Source organism: Nansenia antarctica (assembly GCF_963989245.1).
Source record: "Nansenia antarctica genome assembly, chromosome: 6".
NCBI classification, from domain to species: Eukaryota; Metazoa; Chordata; class Actinopteri; order Argentiniformes; family Microstomatidae; genus Nansenia; species Nansenia antarctica.
The window spans coordinates 24,289,372-24,317,178 of NC_137676.1; the positions used below are offsets into that span (position 1 = coordinate 24,289,372).

Genomic DNA, 27,807 nt, shown 5'->3' on the forward strand with positions numbered 1-27,807 from the left:
CTGCAGATGATGCAGCCAAAGCCATTACAGGAGCAGACAAAGCAGGTAAAGTTCTGCTGGTCACACATGAAACACAGTTACAGGGCATGGTCACGCTTGAGGATTTGTTGATGTTACAGAGTGGGGCAAATGCGCTAGACAAAAACCTATGGTTAACAAGGGGGGCTAGTCAGGATGACACAGGTCTATGGAGAAATCATGAGGGACTGGTTGTGGCACCCCCAGATTTATTAGGCATGCTGATACAGGAAGCCCATGGATTAGCACATGTGGCCAGGGGGGAGGTAAGACGCAAGATCACCAAGGAATATGGTTTTTGGGCTCCATATTTATTGGAACAAATAGACCATATCCTTGGTCAATGTGTGGTCTGTTTGAAAAACAATATCAGACCTGGAATACCAGTGGGAACTGGGCATATCCCTACCCCAAACGGGCCAATGAAACATTTGGTGATTGACTATGTGGACATGATTCGTCCTGTTGCAGGATACAGGTACATGTTAGTTGTAGTGGACAGGTTCAGCAGATGGGTAGAAGCATGCCCCACTCGAAAAAAGGATGCTCAGTCTGTAGCAAAGTTCCTATGCAGGGAATTCATACCTAGGTTTGGAATTCCAGATAGGATAGCGTCAGACAATGGTAAGGAATTTGTGGATAAGACGGTAAAGCTTATACTACAAAAGTTGGGAATCAAGCAGAGATTTGGGTGTATTTACTCACCTCAAAGCCAGGGGATGGTAGAGAGGATGAACGGGGTCCTTAAGAACCGTCTTTCTAAGGTCTGTCAGCATACAGGTCTTAATTGGGTGGAAGGACTCCCTCTTGCATTGATGGCCTGTCGTTCCAGTGAGATTCGAGGGCTGCACTTGACTCCCCATGAACTGGCTATGGGGAGAATAATGACAGCTCCCTGTGCACGAACCAGTGGGAAAGGGCCAAGTTTGGCTCTCTTGGAGAGTGACATGAAAGCCTATGTACAGTACATGACTAACCGGCAAAAGAGTATCTCTTCTTATGTGCTCCACAAACAGGAACGTGAAGAGGAGGTGAACGCACAGGAGAGGAAGGACGCGTTGCAACCGGGTGACAAAGTATACGTGAAGGTCTACAGACGGAAGTGGCATGAGGCTCGACGGGAAGGACCATACGAGGTCGTTCGGTGCACTGGGACTGCCATCCAAATCAAGGGGTCCCCCACCTGGTATCACGTTCATCACTGCATCAAGGCACCCGATGAGGACGATGAGGGAGAGCCTCAGCAGGATGGTGAGGAGACCCCTGGGGACGAGGAAGTCCACAGCTTGGACATCCAGGCTGACGAAGATGTTGGTGAGTATCTGCGCCGTGATGCAGATGATGCCGGGGGCCTCGTCCCAGACCCTGTCCAGCCCAGAGATGAGCGGGCCAAGGGAGATCGTGAAGGATCCAGTGACTGCGACACCCCTCTGGGGGGTTCTACCAAGCCTGGTGTTGCCCCTGTTGTCACCCCTTCCGACCCTGACAATGCTCCAGACGGAGATGTCAGCAACCCGGGCGGCTGCCCGGACCAAGGTACCATTGAGAGACACAGACCTGTCAGTGATACACCCCAACCAGACAGATCCCGTGATACACCAAGGCCAATTAGGAGGAAACTCAAGCCATGCCGTTTCAGAGACTAATATACCCCTTAGTGTTCCTACCCCATTGACTTCCTTGGACAATGTTACACTTCACTCACACACTGTTATGCCTGGACGTCAGAAAAGAATGATCACAGCAGGTAGATCTTTTATTTGCCCACATTCACGTTGTACTGTTGATGATTGTTTGATCTATACCGCCGAAGCGGACGAGTGGTATTTACTGGATGCTAAATATGTTACACTTAATCAACACTCAAGCAACACGCAAGAAACTCGTGTGACATTAACTAATGTTGACAAGGTGTTGAACTCGTATTGGTGTGCTAGACGTAATATCGGTGAACAGGTGTCTAGTGAATCCAACAATTTCAAGGACAAAGTTTGTAGGAACGCTCCTGACTATCCACACTACTATAGGTTGGACTGTGAGAAATTTGTGCATGAATATGTTCACGTTGAGTTACCAGGAAAGGTTGAAAATGTTGCTGTGAAGGCTTCTACGAAGGTGATTGTAGTCGCTACTGACGATTATTTGTTGTATGATTCTAATCACCTGGGGACACGGTCCCACCCTAATTCTGCCACTAGTATCATGAAAGATTTTGCTTCAAAAATGAATTATTCTGATTGCTGGATTTGTCAACAGGTCCCTGTAAGTACATCTGCTCCTATGTTTTTCCCCATACCGTTAACTAAAGCAGAATGGTTTCATTATAATTGGCAGGGTTTAGCCCAATTTGTTTTACAGGGCAAGAACCAGAGCTCTTCTTGTCAGCCCAGCACGATTCTGGTTCCTTTAAATTCTTCCTATGCAGGTGTGGATATTGGTGTGTTGGAACGTCTGACAGCAGCAGTTAACGAACACCATAGGCCTAGCGGTGTGGGGAAGGTTATTATTGATAGGCTTACACATTTGTCACAACCAACAGGTCCGAAGAAGATATATATTATCCAAGCTATGTTCGTTCAATTGAATGGTACTGCATTGAGTCCTCATCTGTTATGTTCTGGGAGTGTGACTTCTACACGGTGGAGAGGTTCAGTTGTTATTTCTGGATTGAAATGTAAAGTTGTTGATTGTGCTATGGTGCCTCAAATGAAATTACATGATACCAATACTACCAGACGGCAGAAAGGCACCACGCAGCTTAAGGTCATGCCTCTCGTAAATATTACAACCTGTATTGACATACAATCTCGGCTCAAGGGCAGCGCGCTTCGTCAGCTAGGGGCCGCGTCTTGTATAGGTGGTGTCATTTTCCCGTATCCTGGTACGGAGCTTCAACTCCCGGAGGGTGTGTTTCTTGTGTGTGATAATAATGCATTCTCTAAGCTTCCTGCTTTGAGTGAGGGTCTTTGTTATTTAGCTCATCTGATACCTTTGATTAGGAAAGTTACTCGGGAAGAGATGTCTGTACTTCACAAACAAGCAACCCATCGTAGTCGTAGGGCGTTATCTACCGCTCAGAAGTTTTTTGGCCTAATATTCCCAAGTTATGGTGTCTACAACTCTCAGACTGAATTAAGTGCCCTATCATCCGTTCTTGAAAAACACATTAATGCTTCGGATGCTGTAGTATCTGCCCTGGCTACTGAATTGACTGAAACTAAGAATGTAGCTCTCCAAAATAGAATGGCTTTGGACATTATTTTGGCCAGTCAGGGTGGTACTTGTGCTTTGATAGGCGGTGAATGTTGCAGTTATATTTCGGATTCTGGTAACGCTCTGTATGATTTCCATGAATCTAACAAGAAGGGTATAGAGGATTTACGTAAAGAACACGGTTGGAATACATTGGATTTCTTTGATTCTGCTTTTTCAGGTATTGGTAATATGATCAGGTCCGTCGCTATTATTCTTGTTGTCATTATCATCTGTATTATGTTACTTGGTATTTTAATCAAATGTTTTGGAAAGTGTATTTCTGATGTTCCGGTTAATGCTTTGATGATGGCCGACATAGCTGATGAGCAAAAGCTGGATTCTGCTTTGCTTTCTGATTTTGTTTCCTCTTTTGATGATTTATTTATTAAGTGATGTTTTGTGATTGTTTGCTTCGGTTCCTGTTTGTTTCTTTCTATATCATGTGATTGATGTCGGTTGTGAAGTGATGTAATGGTTACGCGACAATGGAAGCTCCTGATTATGGAAGTGTTATCAATCTGAGACAGCGGTAAAGGCTGTTCTCCAACTGGGGCCATGTGCTAGCAACCTCTGACCCTGCCGCTTCGAGGACGAGGGAAACATCGGTCGTTGGAAATTTCTGTATCTCAGTTTTTGTATTATGCATGATGAACTGAGTGTGGTTTAATGTTGATGTGTTGATGTGTTGATGTGTTGATGTGTTGGTGTGTTGATGTTGTTGATGTAGTTGATGGGTTGATGTAGTCTTTCTGTCTGTCGTTTAGTTTCGGAACACACTCTGCGTGTTCCGAGGGGGGCTGTGTAGTGTATTTTCATGCTCTGTAACTATAGCGGTGGGCCTCTAAATACACACAATGGCCTTTTGACATGCATGTGCAGAGGATGTAATATCATCATGGGAAGATATAATTGCATTAGGGCCCGAGCCAGCAAGACCCCCATAACATAAATTGCATTAGAATTGTATTAGACCATAGGGTGAATTGCATTATAATAAGACAATAACATCCTATTTACAGGCCAGAAAATGACCTCACCTACTATGATCTCACTGGTAAAACTTTGTATCTAACCAAATTAAAATGACGTGGACTCTGTTTTGATTGGCTCAGCGACAGTGACAAGGGGGGGTATAAAATCCTGTGCAGAGAGGGACTCTTTCTCTTTTAATTCATATCCCTCTTTTCCTTCATCGGACCACCAGCTCCATTGAGGGGCCATGCTGTGTAACCTGCTTCTTTTTGAATAAACAAGTCTTAAATTTGCTCAGGAACTCTTCTTCATTTTTTAGTAAGTAACAGATACCAAAATATATACGAAAAAGTCTTTTTTGCAAGACATTGCATTAAAAAACTACAGGGGAGGACTTCAGTGGGACAGCTGCGTAAGTGTCTGCACTGATGGAGCAGCAGCTATGTTGCCGAGACTTTACCAGCGGAGATAGCTGTTGTTCGTATGGTAAACTTTGTAAAAACAAGACCTCTGAAAAGCCGCTTATATGCAGCATTATGTGAAGAGATGGGAGCCCAGCATAAGACGTTATTGCTCCATACGCCGATGATTGTCCCGCGGAAAAGTTTGAGTTACGGGAGGAGCTGAAAACCGTTTGAACTGATGAGAAGTGTGATGACGCAAAGTTGCTTGCAAGTGACAAATTGTGCGCAAGGCTCGCATACATGGCCAACATACAGGGCCAGGCTTCGCACTGAGTGAGTATAACGACAAGTTCTTATAATGTTACATATGATATGCTACTATGTATCATTTTGTAACATTTGGGATGGAGGTGTGCCGTGGGATTTTTTCAAGGTAAGAAATGTGCCGTGGCACAAAAAAGGTTGAAAAACACTGCTCTAGCTTATGGGATGGTTTTCAAAAATGAGGATGAAAATTTCAGGATGAAAATCCACAAAACACTCCACAGGTTGTACCCCTATTTCACACCTCTCTGTCCGTACCATCGTGTCAAATCCAAGACTGCATCAAGATGGTGGCAGTGAACCTCCAGCAGGGGAGGCTGGTGGAGGTGGGAATCAGAGGCCAGGCTCATTGTGTTGCATGGAACACAATGAGGAAAAGGATCAAACACACATGTTTAATACCGTTTCTCATTCCATGCATGACAATGAGCCCATCCTCCGTTCCTACCTCCACCAGCCTCCCCTGACCTCTATGCATAGTGGAGATAGGCGTGCTGTAGGGATTCAGGGAATGGAATGGTTTCAAAGTAGAGGGACAGAATTGTTTAATGCTATAAGGTGTTGACACTGGTGCATGTTTATAACTTAGCTATTCTCATGACCTGTTGAATGTTCTGCTGTGTTGAGACCCTGGCACAGGCAAGCACGCACGCTAGTGGACGCTAGCTAGCATCACAGTGGTCAGGAAGGAAGAGTGGCGTCAATGAAGTTGTCAATTTTCTATTGGCCGACAATGCCAACTATTTCTTTCCTCCAACGATTATATCAACAGACCATATTGCCAGGCAACCTGTTGTTAATCCAATAAAAATTTCGATATTGGGTAAATCAGGAAGTTTAACCAGAAAGGTACATAGGACTATTTGAAGCTCATTGTTGCCACTCTTCTAAATACCACTGTGATTTACATCATACATGCAGCACAAGTGGAAGCTGGCGGAGGTAGAAAACAACGACAGGCTCATTGCGATGCATTACACCGAGTCCGTCCTCAGATTTCTATCTCCACCAGCGTCCCCTGTGCACACAACACATTATAATAGGTGTGTAGACCAGGTCAGCCTTCATGCATCAGGTTCAGAGTTCCCCAGCCTGCACATCTCAGCTCTTGTTTAAGGTAACAAGGCTTGTTGCTATAGACTTCTGCTGTGTTAGCTACTGTTACTATAGACTTCTGCTGTGTTAGCTACTGTTGCTATAGTCTTCTGCTGTTTTAGCTACTGTTGCTATCCGCTTGTTAAGTCGTGACGTGTTTCCGGGTCCCAACGTTGGCTGAGGCGCTGTCTTCGAAAAATAATAATAATAATAAATTATATTTATATAGCGCTTTTCCGAGGCTCAAATACCCTGACAATATGGAGAAAACAGGAAAGTGCTGTGTCCCTTGTTGAATGAATAGATCAGAGTCTAAAAAACGATTAAACTGTCATTCTACCGCTGTAGTTCAGAGGTACTCTGGTGCGGAGAATTTCTGGTTTGGACTCGGAAATAGTTAAACGTCACTTTTGACGTCAGACTTAACAAGCGGATAGTCTTCTGCTGTGTTAGCTACTGTTACTATAGTCTTCTACTGTGTTAGCTACTGTTGCTATAGACTTCTGCTGTGTTAGCTACTGTTGCTATAGTCTTCTGCTGTGTTAAAATCCTCCGTTCCTCAGTTCCTACTGTTGCTATAGTCTTCTGCTGTGTTAGCTACTGTTGCTATAGACTTCTGCTTGGTTAGCTACTGTGGGTGAGTCTGTTATCTCAGGTGGGCGTTTAGCCTGCAGCCATGCCTGTGTCTACTAACAGTATCCATCCTGATGCTTTAACTCAGTCTGCTCTCCGGAGCTCTCAGAGCGAATTTACGAACGCAGCCTTTATTCACCATAAATGCAGCAATTATGATGCTTCATTCTGTAGGCAATGAAAGTGTTGTTGCTGGGTAAACATCACATAAAACTCTTGTCACTAGGTGGTGAGTGTTCCGGAACCCTTTGGCATTTGGTGAGTTAACACTAGAACAGCCATGAGGAGTGAGTAAAGAAAAATGTTATATCTTTGCACTCGATCAAATTTCAGGACCCTCTTTTCATGACTTTTACTAGATATGTGCGTTCTACCACCCAGTATCCTTAATGACCCTAACACTAACCCACATCAGGATAAGCTAGTATAAAGCTATTTTGCAGTTTGTCTGTGTAGGAGGCAGGCTAATTTACAAGAGGGCCATCTAGTAGATGTGTGTAAATAGCAGCTTGAGCATTGTAAAGAGGCGGCTTTTTTAGTAGCTAAAAAGGCACAGCTGTTCTAGTGTTAAGAACCAAGGAAATATCACAGGAAATAGCTAGCATCAGAGCTAGCATTCACATCGCCTGAAAACTGCACTACATTCAGGAAGCAAGCGTTAAGAAACATTGTTGCTTTTCTCCTTTTCAAAAACAGCTTTGGCGAAAAACAAAACAAAAAGCGAAAGAAGAAACAGCATTGTTAATACTTTATACAGTCTGAATAAGTAAAAAGCTCGCAAAGGAAGAGAGCTATGAATACAAACCTTTTTTCCTGACGGCGTATAGATCAGCTGAAGAGCAGAGAGGGGGGAGAGAGAGAGATGTCAGTGAGAGAACCCACAGAACAGATCTGGTGAAACATTGATGAAGATTGTGAATTAATTATGAGTGTGGATCAGAAGGGGGAAATCGTCTTTTCTCCAGCTGAAGGCGTCTTCGTTTTCAGATCTTACTTACTTAAAGAAGAGCTAATGTGTAGAAACCCATGGCCGTGAGAGGCAGTTTAGTGGGACAACAACAGCAACAACAACAACAACAACAACAACAACAACAAGAGAGGCTTGTGTTTTTACTCAGAAGCTCAGAGCAAATTTCAGAATCAGAATCAGAATCAGAATTAGAATCCCTTTTACTGTAAAAGTACACAAGAGTAAAATTATTCGGCTTTGGTTCCCCAACATTGACATTGCAGCATTTAGATACAAAACACAATAATCACACAATAATAATAAGTAACGTAAGTAAGTAAAAAACTAACCCTATATTGATAAAGTAATAACGGGATGGATGTGGCTTCAATAGTGCAAAAAGCAGTGCTGAGTAGGATGATATGAAATGTAATAAAACAATACAGTAAACAATACAGTACGGTAGTAAATTAGTCCAATGGTATAAAACTAATCCAGTATTGTGCAGTATTTATTATAATGCATTATGTTAATTTCCGCAGTGTGAGTGGGGTTGGCTGAGGGGTGGCAGAAGCTTGCACCCGTCCAGTGCATTTCCCCAGGAGTCTGATTGCTTGGGGGAAATAGCTGTTTGTCAGCCTCTGGGTTTTAGCCCCAAGACTCAACCTGTTACCTGTGGAAGATTCTCTCCAGGTGAACAGGTCTAGGTGTGTGACTGTGCGGGCGATACTGTGCTCCTAATCCCTTCCTAGACCCTCCTCTAGACCTGAGCTGATTTGGTAGATACAGCCAGCCAATCACAGGGAAAGATGGATATTACCTTACCTTAATATTCATATCCATCCAATCCTCACAGATCTCCAGGAGTGTAAGGGATCAGAGCCTAATGGCCAACTTGGTATTCAGCATGTCAGAAGGGTTTAGCATGTCATTTGTGAAATATTGATGCAGAAAGAGAAAGGTAAGAGTCCTACGCTGTCAGTAGACAGTTTTAGTTTTTGCACAGCCGGTTGATTTGACGAGTCAGCACTTTGTCCAGGGGAGAATTGAAAAGTCTCCTGTGTGTGTGTGTGTGTGTGTGTGTGTGTGTGTGTGTGTGTGTGTGTGTGTGTGGTGTGTGAGATCCCTCTATGCTGGTGGAGTAAACAGGTCTCTCAGCAGGTTGGCCTGAGGACCAGAGTTACCAGGTTGTGTAAATAAATGAAACAAACAGTTTAACAGTTTATCCTGCAGCCAGGAGGGACGGGGGGAGGGACGGGGTTTCATCAATAACGTCTGTCAGCGCTGTGAATCTCTACTAGTCAGGCAATACATTGGTGTTATAAACCTGTGTGTGTGTGTGTGTGTGTGTGTGTGTGTGTGTGTGTGTGTGTGCTTGTGTGTGCTTGTTCTATATACTGTATGTGTGTGCTTGTTCCCTGTGTGTGTGTGTATGTGTGTGTGTGTGTGTGTGTGTGTACCTGCTTGTGTGTGCTTGTTCTATATATATATATATATATATATATATATATATATATATGTGTGTGTGTGTGTGTGTGTGTGTGTTCCAGTGAGACTGAAATAGACCCTGGCCTTTCTGCACTACCTCACAGGCAGCTGTCCCACAGACGACAGGTCAGCACCCCTGTACCAGACGACAGGTCACACACACACACACACACACACATATATACTGTATATAGAACAAGCACACACAAGCAGGTACACACACACACACACACAACCTGTCTGTCTCTCTAGGTCTCCCTTAAATCCACAAACTGTCTGTCTCTCTACGTCTCTCACACACACACACACACACAAACTGTCTGTCTCTCTACGTCTCACACACACACACACACACACACACACACAAACTGTCTGTCTCTCTATGTCTCCCTCACATCCATGACGTCACCGACGCAATGTCCGAAACCCCAGCCACAGAGTCTGTCTCCACTGCCACCAATGCCACCGTGACCAGTATTGCTGAGGGCAATCCACTATGGTCCAAACTCTCTGTTGATAAGGGAGGATGCAAGGACAGGTCTCCAGAGATAATTATTATGGGTGATTCTATAATTAGAGCAGTTATGATCCCTGGTGCCATCACATATTGTCTTCCAGGTGGTAAAGTCACTGATCTCATAGAGCTGGTCCCTGTTGTCTTAGACCTTCATCCCACAGCACATATCCTGATTTTTCACGTTGGTTCTAATGATGTGCTGAACAGACTCTCGGTTAAACTCAGGGAAGATCTCGAGTCATTAGCCACCACTGTACAAAGCCTGGGCAAAACTTGTGTGTTCTCTGGCCCCATCCCAGCCCCCTCAAAGAGTCCTGAACATTTTAGTAGACTTGTGAGCCTGCACGAATGGCTAAAAGCCTTCTGTCAGGCCACATCAGCAGATTTCATTAGCAATTTCGACATGTTCTGGACCAGAAACCACCTGTATAAACCCGATGGCCTGCACCTCAATCTAAAAGGCACAAAGCTATTAATCATTCAATTGATTAATTACATCGCTTTCAGCTGTAAATGACATGCACCACAGCATGATCCCACCATAGCTTCACACTGTATTCATCACAAGCATCTCCCATTGGGTCATGCTAACTCTATATCCCTTTCCTGTCCTCTGACCATCCCTGTTCTTATTAGGACCAGACACCTTTCACTCAACAACTTCACCCCTCGCACAGTCATTCCATCAAACCTCACTCACATTCCTTGTCTACCTACAGCTCCTCGGACTAAGTCTGTACCATTTAAGATGGCATTAATTAATGCTAGGTCAGTGAACAACAAGCCCTATATTATAAGGGACTTTTTTAAATCCCATGAGCTTGATTTTCTATTTTTAACAGAGACCTGACTGAAAAACAATGACAACATCACTATAAATAAGCTCTGTCCTGCCGCATGTAGTGTTATCAGTTCTCCTAGGATGTCTGGCGGTGCAGGTGGTTTAGCCGTTATCTTCTCCAAAAAGTTTGCTTGCCGCTCTGTAGACATTGGTAATTTGAGAACTTTTGAAGCACTGCTGCTTAGAATAGGATCATCTAACCCTCTCTTTACTTTGCTATGTTATCGCCCACCAGAAAAGTCAAAAAGTGAGTTTTTAACAGAATTTCCTGAGTTTTTATCATCTGTTGTGATGAAAGTCGACAACCTGGTGCTGGCCGGAGATTTTAATGCGCATATTGATAATGCCTCTGACAACTTCGCGAATGAGTTCATTCGTTTTACCCAATCACTGAATTTGACTCAGCATGTTTCTGGACCGACCCATGACCGGGGCCACACGCTGGATTTGATTTTTACACTGGGCTTGAACATCAATAAGCTATGTATAGGTGAGTTTTTTATTTCTGACCACAAATATATTACTTTTAATATTGATTTTATTGCTGAGTCCCTACCAAGCAAACGGTCAGTCAGCTCCCGTACACTCAACAGCTCCTCTGCTCTCAAATGTTCCTCTGCCTTCGCAGACCTCAGTAATGATGTGACAGTGTCAACTGACACAAATGGCCTGGTCCACCATTTTAATCACCTCTGTTTGTCTGCCCTAGAAATAGTTGCCCCCCTCAGAACAAAAAAGAAATGTCTCAGTGCAGCTAACTCATCCCCATGGATAAATGATGACATCCGCAACCTAAAAAGAGAGTGCAGAATAGTTGAGCGGCGGTGGAAGAAGACTAAGGGGACTGTTATGAAGGCCCACAATTTAGAGCCAGTTAGTTTCCCCAAATCAGCCCTATTTTGCCCCTGTTATTTCCTTTATTATTTTCCATATTATTCATGTACGTTTTCATGAAGGTGTATGTATTGTTATTGTAATGTTTATGTATATGTTTAATGACGTGGTATATCCGGGGTGTGTCCGTGACCCGGATGCTGTGTCCGGTTGATATATATAGGGACGGAAGTGCTCTGTGCGTCAGTGTGACGAGAATCCGAGTGATGAGAGTAACGAGAGTGAGAAGAAGCAGAGAGAACGAGACGTCGATCTAAGATGGCGGAGTCAGTAACACGCACACCGTGCTGAAGCTGAAGACCTGAAGAGTGATTATTGAGTTCACAACTGTGATAGCCCGTTTAGCTGTGTCCCCGTTAGCCAGCCTTGCCAGCAGCCGGCTGCTAACGTTGGACCAAGCGAGACCCAAGCTGGACAGAGCCGTCGCCTCCACGAGTGGATTGCGACCGACCGCTGACTCCACCGGAGCTTACCGTGGACCCCCGGACCTGAGCCCTTCACACCTCGTCGTGGACTACGAAGAAGCCCCTTTCCCTTCGAGTTGCTACGTCACCCCCCCCCTTTGTCTGCTACCTTCCTCGAAGCACATGCGAGCTCCAACCAGGCCTCAACGCGCTCCTTTCAGTCCGGGACTCTAAGCCTGTTCAGGCCAGATACTGTGAGTGAGTGAGTGTGTGTGTGGCCGGCGGGGAGGGAGTATATTTGGGATGTGTATAATTTGTATAAATAAATGTGTTTGTTCATATGGGATACCGTTACTGTGTGTTTAGTCGTCTGTTAGCTAATGTTAATGCTAATGCTAATGCTAATGCTAATGCTAATGCTAACGATAGTACTGCTAGTATAAAGGGTTGCTGGTGCCCCCTGCCTGTATCCTCCTACACTGCCTATTTAGCTCAGAGTTAGTTAGATAACCAGCCCTTCCTAAATTCTACAGTCCTTTTAGCTACTCCCTGGTTACAATTGGTCCTTCGAGCCGGATAGGTTGTGTAGTGATAGCATGGCTGAGCGCAGCCAACCAGACAAGACAGTTACCCCCCCTTCTCCGCCCCCTGAGCCAGAGCCACGACCACAGAGAGTCCCGCGGTTGCCTCCGAGGTTACAAGAGTATGAGCTTGAGCTCGAAAGCTCACTGAGTGGTAGTGAGGAGCGCACTCCACGGGATACAGTGGTCGGAAAGGCCGAGGTGTCCGCCGGCGCGCGGGTGGCTAGCACCGAGACAGCCATCAAAGAGCACCAGCCTGAGGATGAGATGGCAGAACAGCAGGGTTTTGCCGTAGAAATGGAAGAGCAGGAAGGAGAGGCCCGGTCCGACAGCGCCTGCGGGCGGAAGAGGGAGGGCCTCAGCCTTAACGATCTGCCTCCCAGTACGGCGCGCTCGAGACCTATCTCCTGCCGTTCAGTGGCTTCCTCCCGGTCCAGGGTTTCCGTGGGCAGTTCTGCCTCTGGGGCGGATAGCATGCACTCCAGAGGGAGTAGTGCCGCGCTGTCAGAATGTATGCGCCAACAGGCCGAGATGGCGTTAGAGAGGGAACGTGCGGCGGAGAGACAGCGCCAGGAGGCGTTCGAGAGGGAACGCATCCATTTCGAGCGCGAGCGCCTCCAGATGGAGGGGGCGGAACGCGCGGCGGAGAGGCAGATGGCGAGAGAGCAACTGCACGCGGAGACGATGGCGGAAGTGATGCAGACCATGCGCGACGTGTGCATCAGCAGAGCTCCGTCGGCCCGTAGCTCCAGAGCATCATCCGCACGGCCCTCTCGAGTGCCATCTCCTGAACCCCCCGCCGATGGCTCCATGACCCCCGCCATGACTGTCCAACTCCAGGCCCAGCTGACCACCTGGAAGGAAGAGGACCAGGGACCCGACCGCTACGCGGCCCAGAGGGAGCCAGCGTCGCTGCCCGGGAGGGGAGCCATTCACCAAGAGCGTAGCACACCCCTAGGTCCTCCAGGGAACCAAAATGCATGCAGGCCGGACACCCAGACCGTCACTCCAGCCCCGATCATCCACTACAGGATGTTTCCCCAGGTGGAGGGACCCAAGTTCCCCTTCTTCAAGGACGAGGACAGGAGCCAGTATGTGGAACTACGCATCTGCCTAGACACGCTCTTGGACGACTCCTGCTCAGAGTCCTACAAATATGCGATTCTCCTTCAGCACGTGAGGAACCCCAGAGCCCACAACATGGTTCTGGCCCATGCCTCCGCACCGACACCTTACACCAGAGCGCTCGCTGACTTGGATGCCCGCTACGGTCGTCCCTGGAACCACGCCCTTGCTGAACTGCAAGCCCTCGAACAGCAGGCCCCCATCAAGGATGAACGGGCGCTAGATGACTTCGCGCTCCGCGTGCACACCTTGGTTGGAATGCTGAAGACGCAGGGCCCAGCTGGCGCCAGCGAGATCAACAGCACCTCCAACGTAGAGCGGCTGCTCCGCAAGATCCCCCGCTTCCGGCAGGAGAGGTTCCGGCGACAGCAGCGCGTTCGTAACCCCGGGAAGTTGGGTCTGAGCATGGCTGCCTTCGCGGAGTTCCTACTGGAGGAAGTGCATGACACCAACGTAGACGCCATGGGTTATGCTGAGCCGAAGAAGGAGAGGGAGAAGGGAGACCGCTGGGACAGGCCGAGCTCGAACAGAGGACACCCAGTAGGAGTGCTGCACACGGAGGAGGAGCCTCGGAGAGAGAGGAAAGCCCGACCTGAGGGAAAGGATTCCTCTCAACCCCCTCAAAAGGGACGGAGAGGTCCACCGCCATGTCCGTACTGCACCAGCGAGCACTGGTTCAATGAGTGCAGTGACTTCAACAACCTGAGTACCGAGGCCAAGCAGAGGTGGCTCGAGGAGAACAAGAGGTGCTGGAACTGTGGGCGCGACCATCTGGCTAAGAACTGCACCTTGAGGAGAAAGTGCAACCGCTGTGAGGAGGTCCACCTCAACATCCTACACGAGGTCTCCCTCGCCAGGTCCACGGAGGGCACCAGAAGCCCTAGGTCCGGTAGCGCACCGGAAGAGGAAACACCTGTCTACTACCTAGACCCAACCCAGAGCAGCGGCTCCAAGGTCCTACTGAAGGTGGTGAAGGTCCGACTTCACCACAACAACGCTGTGTACGACACGTACGCCGTTCTAGACGACGGGTCGGAACGGACCATCCTTCTCCAGGAGGCAGTGCGCCAGTTGGGGCTCCAAGGGACTGAGGAGAAGCTGACTCTGCGCACGATACGTCGCGACCGTAAAGAGGTCACCGGGGCGAGAATCAACTTCTCTATCTCCCCGGCGGGGCGGCCGTCGGACAGATATCGGCTTAAGAATGTCTTCACCGCAGACCAGCTAGCGCTCTCCCGCTACGACTACCCCCTGGAGAGATTACGCGCAAGATATTCCCACCTACGGCGAGTAGACCTACATCCGATAGAAGGAGCGGAGCCAACCCTTCTCATCGGCTCGGACAACGCTGCACTGATCGTGTCGCTCCGTCCTCCGCTGAGAGGACCACGAGGCTGCCCGATGGCTGTTAAGACTGCGCTTGGGTGGGCCCTCCAAGGCGCTACCGAGTGGAGAGATAGAGACGGGAGAGCTACGTCATCCCTCCATGTCCGAACCGAAGAAGCAAACCAACCAACCAGATCGCACGTTATTGCGGAGTGGCCAAGTCTGGACGCTCACTGTTCAGTCAACACAACAGGACCGCCTGGAGTGGAATCTATTGCTGCCAGTGCACCTGGAACAGTTAGTACCACAAATGGTTCACCACAGGATGATCAACCAAAGAAGAAGCCTCTGTGGACAGAGCATAAGTCTCTGGATGGGAAGACCTACTTCTACAACACAGAGACTAAACAGTCCTCATGGGAGAAACCAGACGACCTGAAATCTCCTGCTGAGCAAATGTTGTCTAAGTGCCCGTGGAAGGAGTACAAGTCTGACACGGGAAAGCCTTACTACTACAACTCCCAGACTAAGGAGTCCCGGTGGACCAAGCCCAAAGAGCTGGAAGATCTGGAAGCGATGATCAAAGCGGAGGAGAATGGGACGGTAGAAGCTGCAGCTCCTGGCACCGCCCCCGTCCCCACTCTTCAGGTTGATCCTGCTGCTACCATGGCGACCATGATGGACATGGAGGCCATGGCGGCAACAGCTGTTGCCGAGGAACACCTGCAGGTGGCCATGCACCCTCACGTGGCCGAGGTCAGCATTGACGCACCCGTCAACTCCGTCGAGGACACGTCAGCCATGGAAGTCTCAGCCAGTATTGTAGACGCCTCCAAGGAGGAAAGGCCGGAGTTGGCGAAGAAAACGTACAAGTGGAACACAAAAGAGGAGGCCAAGCAGGCCTTCAAAGAGCTTCTGAAGGAGAAGGGTGTTTCATCCAACGCGTCATGGGAGCAAGCCATGAAAATGATCGTCAACGACCCACGCTACAGCGCCCTGCCCAAGCTGAGTGAGAAGAAGCAAGCGTTTAATGCCTACAAGGTGCAGACGGAGGAGGAGGTCAGGATCAAGTACAAGGAGTCTAAAGAGACGTATCAGCGATTCCTGGAGAACCATGACAAAATGTCCTCGACCACCAGATACAAGAAAGCAGAGCAGATGTTTGCAGAGCTGGACGTCTGGAGCTGTGTCCCAGAGAGAGACAGGCTTGAGATCTATGAAGACGTCCTCTTTTACCTGGCTAAGAAGGAGAAGGAACAAGCCAAGCAGCTCAGGAAGAGGAACTGGGAGGCGCTGAAGAACATTCTGGACAACATGGCCAACGTCACCTACCGCACCACCTGGTCCGAGGCCCAGCAGTACCTGCTGGACAACCCCACCTTCGCTGAGGACGAGGAGCTGCAGAACATGGACAAGGCAGACGCTCTGATCTGCTTCGAGGAGCACATCCGCGCCCTGGAGAAGGAGGAGGACGAGGAGAAGCAGAAGACTCTGCTGAGAGAGAGAGACAACTTGTCCGAAGGTGCCGTGGTACTGGTGATCGACCAGTCCCTTCCACGCGCCGCCTGGCAGACAGGCAGAGTGACCAAGGTCCTGCCGGGTCCGGATGGAAGGGTGCGGACGGCCATCGTGGACGTTGGTGGTCGCACTTACACCCGACCTGTGGCACGCCTGATTGAGCTCCCTCAAATTACGAAGGACACTATCACCTCCTACCTCACGCTGCTAGAGCAGCCTAGCCAGTGTGCCTTCCCTAGTTAAATGAAACCGAGGGTTTCATGGGGCGGCTGTTATGAAGGCCCACAATTTAGAGCCAGTTAGTTTCCCCAAATCAGCCCTATTTTGCCCCTGTTATTTCCTTTATTATTTTCCATATTATTCATGTACGTTTTCATGAAGGTGTATGTATTGTTATTGTAATGTTTATGTATATGTTTAATGACGTGGTATATCCGGGGTGTGTCCGTGACCCGGATGCTGTGTCCGGTTGATATATATAGGGACGGAAGTGCTCTGTGCGTCAGTGTGACGAGAATCCGAGTGATGAGAGTAACGAGAGTGAGAAGAAGCAGAGAGAACGAGACGTCGATCTAAGATGGCGGAGTCAGTAACACGCACACCGTGCTGAAGCTGAAGACCTGAAGAGTGATTATTGAGTTCACAACTGTGATAGCCCGTTTAGCTGTGTCCCCGTTAGCCAGCCTTGCCAGCAGCCGGCTGCTAACGTTGGACCAAGCGAGACCCAAGCTGGACAGAGCCGTCGCCTCCACGAGTGGATTGCGACCGACCGCTGACTCCACCGGAGCTTACCGTGGACCCCCGGACCTGAGCCCTTCACACCTCGTCGTGGACTACGAAGAAGCCCCTTTCCCTTCGAGTTGCTACGTCACCCCCCCCCTTTGTCTGCTACCTTCCTCGAAGCACATGCGAGCTCCAACCAGGCCTCAACGCGCTCCTTTCAGTCCGGGACTCTAAGCCTGTTCAGGCCAGATACTGTGAGTGAGTGAGTGTGTGTGTGGCCGGCGGGGAGGGAGTATATTTGGGATGTGTATAATTTGTATAAATAAATGTGTTTGTTCATATGGGATACCGTTACTGTGTGTTTAGTCGTCTGTTAGCTAATGTTAATGCTAATGCTAATGCTAATGCTAATGCTAATGCTAACGATAGTACTGCTAGTATAAAGGGTTGCTGGCGCCCCCTGCCTGTATCCTCCTACACTGCCTATTTAGCTCAGAGTTAGTTAGATAACCAGCCCTTCCTAAATTCTACAGTCCTTTTAGCTACTCCCTGGTTACAGGGACAGTTCACTTCATTCACATGAAGGAACTCCTCACCTCTTTCAACCTAAAAGTTGAGGATGCAAGAACCATATATTTCTCCAACCTGATCCACCTTAATAAGAATAAGCCTAAAGCTCTTTTTGCAGTTATAAACACCCTGGTCAAAACAATGGGGTCCTCAATCAAGGACCCCAATTGAAATAAGCCAGTGGCTTTCTTGGGTTTTTATCCTGTTAGTTGACCTTGTATGTAATATGTACTTTCATGTACCTACTTCTGCAAATCTTCTAATAAAGTTTTCAATCAATCAATCAATGGTTAATCCACCTCCTCCCCCAGTTCCTGTCTACTCTGATAATGACTGTGAACTATTCTTATCATTTTTTCTAGATAAAGTTAACAATATAAGATCCAAGATAACACCTCCAAACATCATCATTGTCGACCAGCCTCCTCCAGCTCCCTCGCTACGCCAGTTCAACATTATCTCCTTAGATGATCTTACCCCAATTATCTCACTCATGAACCCCTCCTCTAGTCCTGTTGACACCATCCCAACCTCACTTTTAAAAGCTGTCTTCAATAGCCTCAGTCCCTACATTTTGTCTATTATTAACAGTTCCATATCCTCTGGGTGTGTGCCTGATCATTTCAAACATGCCATCATCCAACCTCTCCTGAAAAAAACAGGCCTTGATCCCCTAGTCCACAGTAATTACCGGCCAATCTCCAAACTCCCATTCATTTCGAAGGTCCCGGAAAAAGTTGTTTGTAACCAACTTTTACAATTTCTTGACAATAACAAGTTGTTTGATAAATTTCAGTCGGGCTTCCGTCAGAAGCACAGCACCGAGACTGCACTTCTTAGAGTGTCGAGTGACATCATTATGAGGGCTGATGTCGGAGAGTGCTCAGTGCTGCTGCTGCTTGACTTAAGCGCAGCATTTGACACTATTGACCACGACATCCTTTTAAATAGGCTCCAACAGTGGGTGGGTTTAGATGGGGTAGCTCTGAAATGGTTTTCGTCCTATCTGTCAGGGAGAAGTGTGGCTGTTGCTATCGACAGCTATGTCTCCTCCACATCTCCCTTGGCCTGTGGGGTCCCCCAGGGTTCAATCCTTGGTCCAATCCTGTTCTCCCTCTACATGTTACCCCTTGGTGCTCTTATTAATAGTTTTGATGGCATATCCTATCACTGTTATGCAGATGATACGCAATTATATGTTTCTTTTAAACCAAGTGATCTCAGCAAACTCACCATCTTACATGACTGTATTGCTGGAATAAATAATTGGATGGCACAAAACTTCCTACAGTTAAATGCAGATAAAACTGAGATACTAGTTATAGGCCCTGAGAGTACCTCGAATGAAATTCGGCGGTCCCTCGGTTCATTGGCATCCAATGTAAGTAACACCGCCAAAAATCTGGGAGTCTTTTTTGATAGCCACTTGAATTTTGAATACCATGTAAAAAAGGTCACACAGTCATGTTTCTACCATCTTCGCAATATCGCAAAAATCAAACCAATCCTTACTTCTCAAGACCTCGAAAAAATTATGCACGCATTTATCTCCTCACGTCTAGACTACTGTAACGGACTCTACTCTATCCTCAGCCGCTCTTCTATTAACCGACTACAATTAGTACAAAACACAGCTGCCAGAATTCTCACTAACACACATCGCAGAGCTCATATAACCCCGGTTTTGGCCGCTCTTCACTGGCTACCCGTTAATTCCAGAATTGATTTTAAAATCCTTTTAATAACCTATAAGGCATTACACGGGCTGGCCCCTCTCTATATCTCGGAATTATTACAGGCAAAGCCCAATGTGAGATCTCTCAGGTCCTCGGACAAGGGCCTCCTGGTCATACCCTCGACCAACCTCAGAACCAAGGGTGACCGAGCTTTTGTAGTAGTGGCTCCCACACTGTGGAACGCCCTCCCAGTGTCGATAAAGAATGCTCGATCTGTTAATTGTTTTAAGAACTTGTTAAAAACACACCTGTTTTGTTTGCACTTTATTCTATGATATTTTCACCTGACCCACTTCTATAGGTCATTGTTTTGTTTTATCTCTTGTTGTTTTATTGCTCTTATGTCCTTATGTGCCCTATGTGAACTTGTTTTTACCTGATTGTTTTTATGTGATGTCCACTGTACAGCACTTTGTAACTTCGTTTTGAAAGGTGCTTTATAAATAAAATGTACTTACTTACTTACATCCACAAACTGTCTGTTTCTCTAGGTCTCTCTCTCACACACACACACACACACACACACACACACACACACACAAACTGTCTGTCTCTCTATGTCTCCCTCACATCCACAAACTGTCTGTCTCTCTAGGTCTCACACACACACACACACACACAAACTGTCTCTCTACACTGTAAAAAACAACAACTACGCTTTATTCAGTAGAGTTAGTATTCTGAATTGTTCAGACAGGAACATTTAAATTACTATGAGTGAACGTAAAAATGTACATCAGAGGAATGGAATGGACCCCAATAAGTTCTAAACATACAATTGTGAATAAACTGAATTTGCAATTCGTTGTTGGCATATCTGGTTCGTTGGTATAATAGCAGCGCATGCGCACAAGGCAGCTCAGACCTCAACTAACCCTAACAGACCGCTAACCCTAACCCTAAATGTGTTCATGGACATTGGCTCTGATTGCACACAAGCGCGTGCGATCTCTTAAGAACAAACTCTTGATGTAATGTTTTTGTTTTATTTTGTTATCTTGATTTGGCATATGTCCACGGTGACATACTTTTTATTTTAGGGTGGAAAAAATATTTCACCCCACTTTTTCACCCAAATGTTATCGCCTGGTTACGCGTTACAGCGAGCTAGCTAGTCACGGCTACTGTAAGGTTCACGACTGTTGTTCGTTGTGTTGTTGTTGTTCATTGATTGGCCGCTTGGCCACAACTGATTTGCATATTAGCGGCCCCAAAGGATTCTGGGCCCAATTTATGTGAGTTTGTGGGTCACACCGTGACTGTGATGTACAGGGGAAAGTATGGGTTAGTTCCAAGTTCAAGTAGATGAGTCAGGTTACACTGGCAGGGCTGGACTGGGACAAAAATTAGGCCCTGGCATTTTTGGCCCAGACAGGCCCACCCCAATCGGTCGGACCACACCCACCAGCACAAAAATACTTGCCTTATATACTCGTCTTATATACTGTGCTGTACAGTCATATGACAAACTGTAGTATTCCCCCAAACCACTACAAAGACGACTACATACAGTAAGCAATGGTACCAGTGCAAGTAGACCAGTGTACTCAGTGATCAGATTCCAGAGCGAATTTACGAACGCAGCCTTGTTGTTCTAGATTTTTTTTTCCATTATCAACCTATCATTGCGCTTTAGAGTAAAACAAAGCACGCAACTGTCGCGTCTATCTTTTCATGGCAACTCTACATTGTGATTTAAAAGGGATATTAACTAATATTAAGTAATATTATTACTTGGTTACATTTTGCAATTGATCCGCGGTACACATGCGTGCCAAACCGTGGGGGGCGATCCATTACACCCCTACACAGCTACCTATATTTTCCTTACCGGGTCAACGGTTACAGGCTGACTTGGCCCCGCTTCTTCTGTATCCTCTCTATCCTCTGTATCTGTACCCTGCTCCCGCTCCTCCCTGCCAGCCTCCTCTTCAACCTGTTGCTGTTGCTGCTGTGGTAAACTTGAGGGTGCAGCAAACATGTCCCTAATGTTTACACATTTGGCAGCATCTGCCTCGAGTTTCTTTTTGTTTTTCTCCCTAAGTTTTTCCCAGCCTCCCTTCCGTTTTAGTGTGCTTTTGCGCTCCATCTCTCTTAGTATCTATCTAGTAACTATCCAGGCTAACTAAATTTATTTTGCCGGCCGGCTCGGCCCAAAACTACCGCGAAACTGAGACGGAGGTCTGGTGCTGCGTGCGTGCGTGACCCCTGACCCCCTTCTCTATGTTGATTGGGCCAGCCCAGTGTCTGCATAGAAAAGCAACCAATGGGCCGCTGTCCCTGATTTATGGGCCGTCCAATGGTAGCTTTCGATTTATGGGCCGTTCGATGGTAGCTTTCGGCCGGGCCGGCTGGTAAAAAAAAAAAAAAAAACGTTTATTTTTATTTTTATTTTCATTTTATTTTGCCGGTCGGCTCGGCCCAAAACTACCGCGGCCCACCGGGCAAATGCCCGGTATGCCAGATGGCCAGTCCAGCCCTGGGTTACAGCCATGCTTTCAAAAGTTTGACTGTGTCAGTATTCCAATGGTGGTTGACGTCCAATAATAGCTCGTGTGATTACATAGTGTGCGAGTCCTTTAAATATCCCTGCTGCAATATCAATCAGGAGTGTTGTTCTCACTGAACAAAAGTTGATTAATGTTGATGATATTCAGTATTGTGGCGAATGTTATCGCCTGGTTACTGTTACGTTCACTACTGTTCTTCACCCACCTAAAGCCCACATGGGCATCCCAGTTAGGACCCACCTCGGTCCCATATAAACATGCCTAGTTGGGGCCCACCTAGGGCCCAGGTAGAACCCACCTAAAGCCCACATGGGCATCCCAGTTGGGACCCAAGTGGATCCCGCTAACATTGCCGACATGAGGCCCATATGGGTTAGCCCACCTTGAAACCATATGGGACCCACGTGGGCGTGCTGGCTGTGTGCGTTGTTGTTGTTCATTGATTGGTCGCTTGGCCACAACTGATTTGCATATTAGCGGCCCCAAAGGATTATGGGCACATTCTATGTAAGTTTTATGGGTCAAACCGTAGATGTGTCGTACAGGGGGAAGTATCGGGTAGTTCGAGTTCAAAGGGTTAACCCAAGCAATAACCGTGCCTTGAATTGTGTCAGTGTTCGATTCCATGCAACGGTCAATAAAAGCTCGCTTGATTACACTTAGTGTGCAGAGTCAAATCTATTTCCACGCTACAGTATTATTGATTCATTTCAGAATTTAGGTAATATAAGTATCTTGGCTAATGACACCATTTATTGAACAAAAAAATCTGCATTGGCAGAATGAATAATTAAATGTGATGACCATTGGCAGGACAAACTAATATTAGTTGGAACAACATTCTAATATTAGTTGGACCAACAATCTAATATGAGTTGGACCAACAATCTAATATGAGTTGGACCAACGATCTAATATGAGTTGGACCAACGTTCTAATATGAGTTGGACCAACGATCTAATAGTTGGACCAACGATCTAATATGAGTTGGACCAACGATCTAATATGAATTGGACCAACGATCTAATATGAGTTGGACCAACGATCTAATATTAGTTGGAACAACAAACTCAAAATTCTTAGTTGGAACAACAAACTCAAAATTCTTAGTGCATAAGGTTGCCTTGAATTTTTTAATATTCTCAACTATTCTTTTTTTTAGAGTGTATGTCTCCCTCACATCCACAAACTGTTTGTCTCTCTAGGTCTCACACACACACACACACACACACACACACACACACAAACTGTCTGTCTCTCTATGTCTCCCTCACATCCACAAACTGTCTCTCTCTCTAGGTCTCACACACACACACACACACACAAACTGTCTGTCTCTCTATGTCTCCCTCACATCCACAGAGCCCGTGGGAGCAGGGGAGGCTGGATGAAATCGGAGGACGGGCTCTTTGTAATGCATGGCATGGAATGTGTTTGCCTACGGGCACAATTCTACCTGGACCAGACTCCACTCCTTGAGAGGTTGCCTCTCTCTCTCTCCCTCCCTCTCTCATCGAAAACCCCCTCTCTCCCTCTCTCACTTCCCATCCCTCTCCCCTCCCTCATTCTCTCCATCCCTATAAAGGAAAGTGTGTGTAGGGAAGATGTATTGGTTTGTTTGGCATTAAGCCTAGGCCTTCATTTTGACCATATGGTTTAATATGAGATTGATATGATCAGATTTTACACTGTAGAATACGTGCAGTACACTTAATAGATCATGATGTGTTTTATAACGCTTTTATTACATCTGTAAAATGTTGAATGAAATTAACTGAATATTATACCGTAGCACTGATTGAAAGCACTTTGGGAAAATTACCCCATGTACAAAATGAATAAATGCTATTGATTGAAAGACTGACTGGTTTTCTAAGTATGTGAATAATTCATAATAAAATCGCATTGGCTTAATCAATGTACTATTTTAATCAGGGATCTGAGTGGAGTGCTCCTGGGCCACAGCACTCCAAGGCTTTTACCTCACTTCATAACCTAACTATTAGTCGGATGTAAGTGACGTTTATCTGGTTCATTTGCTGTGCTGTAATTCAATCCCTACTCCCTCTACCGCTGCTAAATTGCTTTAAGTAATTTGCTTCTTGCAAATCACACTGATGTTCTCTGTCTCTATAGTCTATGTATAGTTTGTCTCTCACTGCAACATGTAGTTTGTCCCTCACTGCAAGATAATGTTTGTGTTTCACTGCGGGATGTAGTTTTTCCCTCATTGCAGGATGTAGTTTGTCCCTCACTGCAACATGTAGTTTGTCCCTCACTGCAACATGTAGTTTGTGTCTCACTGCAACCAGTGGCGGCTGGTGATAAACATTTTGGGTGGGGCACAGGTTATGGGGGCATGCTCCACGGGGAAGAATATCAACTTTAAAATCTGGATTTACAGTCGATTTTAGCAGGAGAATATATATAACTTAATTATTTTTATATATAACTTATTAAAGGGCAAACTGCAAACACAACAAAAATATAATGCACAACAACTGACAAATCAACTGGAATAGTCTTTGTTAGCAGAGTAGACCTAATGTTAACAGAATGGACTTATACCCTTTGTCTATCTGTGCAGCGGTAAGGTGAATAATTCTAGCAGTACTGTCCAGACAGTTGTCTTGTTTAGCCATTCAACTAGGCATTATTTATTCAATGGAGAAAGACATGGAACACAATGCAATTGTGATAATAAATGTGTTCTTTGTTACTTCTTTAATTAAATTAAAGTGTACCTTTCTATTATCATACAATATTTCCTTGAACATGTAAACTCTATAATCATACAGTTGTCTTTCTATTAGTTGTCTCTGTCATACTGAACTGTTTGTTATCATCCTGAACTATCTCTGTTGCTCACCTCATCTCAGTTCTGTCTCTATTGCTCTCATCTCCTGTTGTCTGTCTCTCTGTTGCTCTCCTCTCCTGTTGTCTGTCCGAATATCGGTTGTTAAGTCGCGACGTGTTTCCGGGTCCAATGTTGGCTGGTCTTCGAAATGCCGCAATAATAATAATAATTAATTATATTTATATAGCGCTTTTCCGAGGCTCAAATACCCTGACAATATGGGGAAAACAGGAAAGTGCTGTGTCCCTTGTTGTATGAATAGATCCGAGTCTAATGATTAAACTGTCATTCTACCGCTGTAGTACTGGTATTCTGGTGCGGAGAATTTCTGGTTTGGACCCGGAAATTGCAAAACGTCACGTTTGACGTCAGACTTAACAACCGGATATTCAGGGCTCTCAAGTCTCAGGCATTTTTACATTTTACTACCCCTAGTGGTAGTGGCCCTAGGCTGCAGCCTAGGTAAGCCTATAATCTGCGCATGCTCCGAGAAAATAGTAGACAGCCAATTGGAGCGCTGCTACAGCTCACGTGTAAGCCAAAAGTATTTGGACTGCCATAGACTGCCATTCGGCCGGCGTCCCGGACTCCTCCCCTATGTATTTTCACAGTGAATTTTACACACACACAGATAAATGGTTTATTGTATTGGAGGATTTTTAATGAATGCTGATAGGCGCCGACAGAATATGAATAAAAAGTGTACATACAAATGTATTTACAAACATAAAGAAACACCAGTGTGGTCGCCCCCCGAGCTGCGCGGACTAAGCGCGCGGCCATCTTGGAACAGCCGCATTTTATGAATAAACAATGTTTATTTAAAAAAATATTTTACAAGTAGCAACTAGGAAGTGGGGCTGCGTTGGAAGGTGGGGGCGGCGCCCTAGCGCCCTCTATTGGCCAGCCGCCACTGACTGCAACATGTAGTTTGTGTCTCACTGCAACATGAAGTTTGTGTCTCACTGCAACATTAAGTTTGTCCCTCACTGCAGGATGTAGTTTTTCCCTCATTGCAGGATGTAGTTTGTCCCTCACTGCAACATGTAGTTTGTCCCTCACTGCAACATGTAGTTTGTGTCTCACTGCAACATGTAGTTTGTGTCTCACTGGAACATGAAGTTTGTGTCTCACTGCAACATGAAGTTTGTCCCTCACTGCAGGATGTAGTTTGTGTCTCACTGCAGGGTGTAGTTTGTGTCTCACTGCAGGATGTAGTTTGTGTCTCACTGCAACATGAAGTTTGTCCCTCACTGCAGGATGTAGTTTGTGTCTCACTGCAGGATGTAGTTTGTGTCTCACTGCAGGGTGTAGTTTGTGTCTCACTGTAGGATGTAGTTTGTGTCTCACTGCAGGATGTAGTTTGTGTCTCACTGCAGGATGTAGTTTGTGTCTCACTGCAGGATGTAGTTTGTGTCTCACTGCAGGATGTAGTTTGTCCCTCACTGCAGGATGTAGTTTGTCCCTCATTGTAGGATGAAGTTTGTGTCTCACTGTAGGATGAAGTGTGTGTCTCACTGCAACATGAAGTGTGTGTCTCACTGCAACATGAAGTTTGTGTCTCACTGCAACATGTAGTTTGTCCCTCAATGCAACATGTAGTTTGTGTCTCACTGCAACATGAAGTTTGTGTCTCACTGCAACATTAAGTTTTTCCCTCACTGCAGGATGTAGTTTTTCCCTCATTGCAGGATGTAGTTTGTCCCTCACTGCAACATGTAGTTTGTCCCTCACTGCAACATGAAGTTTGTGTCTCACTGCAACATGAAGTTTGTGTCTCACTGCAACATGAAGTTTGTGTCTCACTGCAACATGAAGTTTGTCCCTCACTGCAACATGTAGTTTGTCCCTCACTGCAGGATGTAGTTTGTGTCTCACTGCAGGGTATAGTTTGTGTCTCACTGCAACATGAAGTTTGTCCCTCACTGCAGGATATAGTTTGTGTTTCACTGCAGGGTGTAGTTTGTCCCTCATTGCAACATGAAGTTTGTGTCTCACTGCAACATGTAGTTTGTGTCTCACTGCAGGATGTAGTTTGTGTCTCACTGCAGGATGTAGTTTGTGTCTCACTGCAGGATGTAGTTTGTGTCTCACTGCAACATGTAGTTTGTGTCTCACTGCAGGATGTAGTTTGTGTCTCACTGCAGGATGTAGTTTGTCTCTCACTGCAACATTAAGTTTGTGTCTCACTGCAGGATGTAGTTTGTGTCTCACTGCAACATGAAGTTTGTGTCTCACTGCAACATGTAGTTTGTGTCTCACTGCAGGATGTAGTTTGTGTCTCACTGCAGGATGTAGTTTGTCTCTCACTGCAACATGTAGTTTGTGTCTCACTGCAGGATGTAGTTTGTCCCTCACTGCAGGATGTAGTTTGTCCCTCACTGCAAAATGACATTTATGTTTCACTGTAGGATGTAGTTTGTGTCTCACTGCAGGATGTAGTTTGTGTCTCACTGCAGGATGTAGTTTGTGTCTCACTGCAGGATGTAGTTTGTGTCTCACTGCAGGATGTAGTTTGTGTCTCACTGCAGGGTGTAGTTTGTGTCTCACTGTAGGATGTAGTTTGTGTCTCACTGCAGGGTGTAGTTTGTGTCTCACTGCAGGGTGTAGTTTGTGTCTCACTGTAGGATGTAGTTTGTGTCTCACTGCAGCATGTAGTTTGTGTCTCACTGCAGGATGTAGTTTGTGTCTCACTGCAGGGTGTAGTTTGTGTCTCACTGCAGGGTGTAGTTTGTGTCTCACTGTAGGATGTAGTTTGTGTCTCACTGCAGCATGTAGTTTGTGTCTCACTGCAGGGTGTAGTTTGTCCCTCATTGCAACATGAAGTTTGTGTCTCACTGTAGGATGAAGTTTGTGTCTCACTGTAGGATGAAGTTTGTGTCTCACTGCAACATGAAGTTTGTGTCTCACTGCAGGATGTAGTTTGTGTCTCACTGCAGGGTGTAGTTTGTGTCTCACTGTAGGATGTAGTTTGTGTCTCACTGCAGGATGTAGTTTGTGTCTCACTGCAGGATGTAGTTTGTCCCTCACTGCAGGATGTAGTTTGTCCCTCACTGTAGGATGTATT

General features: G+C 46.2%; 1 pseudogene across 1 annotated transcript; it reads left to right on the plus strand.

Annotated features, from left to right (window-relative positions):
- The first annotated feature begins 5,260 nt into the window (after positions 1 to 5,260).
- LOC308160397 (pre-mRNA-processing factor 40 homolog A-like) lies at positions 5,261 to 27,662 on the plus strand (annotated as a pseudogene). The gene is made up of 3 exons: positions 5,261 to 5,299; positions 15,151 to 16,348; positions 27,584 to 27,662. The product of its transcript is annotated as a pre-mRNA-processing factor 40 homolog A-like (transcript).
- Positions 27,663 to 27,807: the final 145 nt, after the last annotated feature.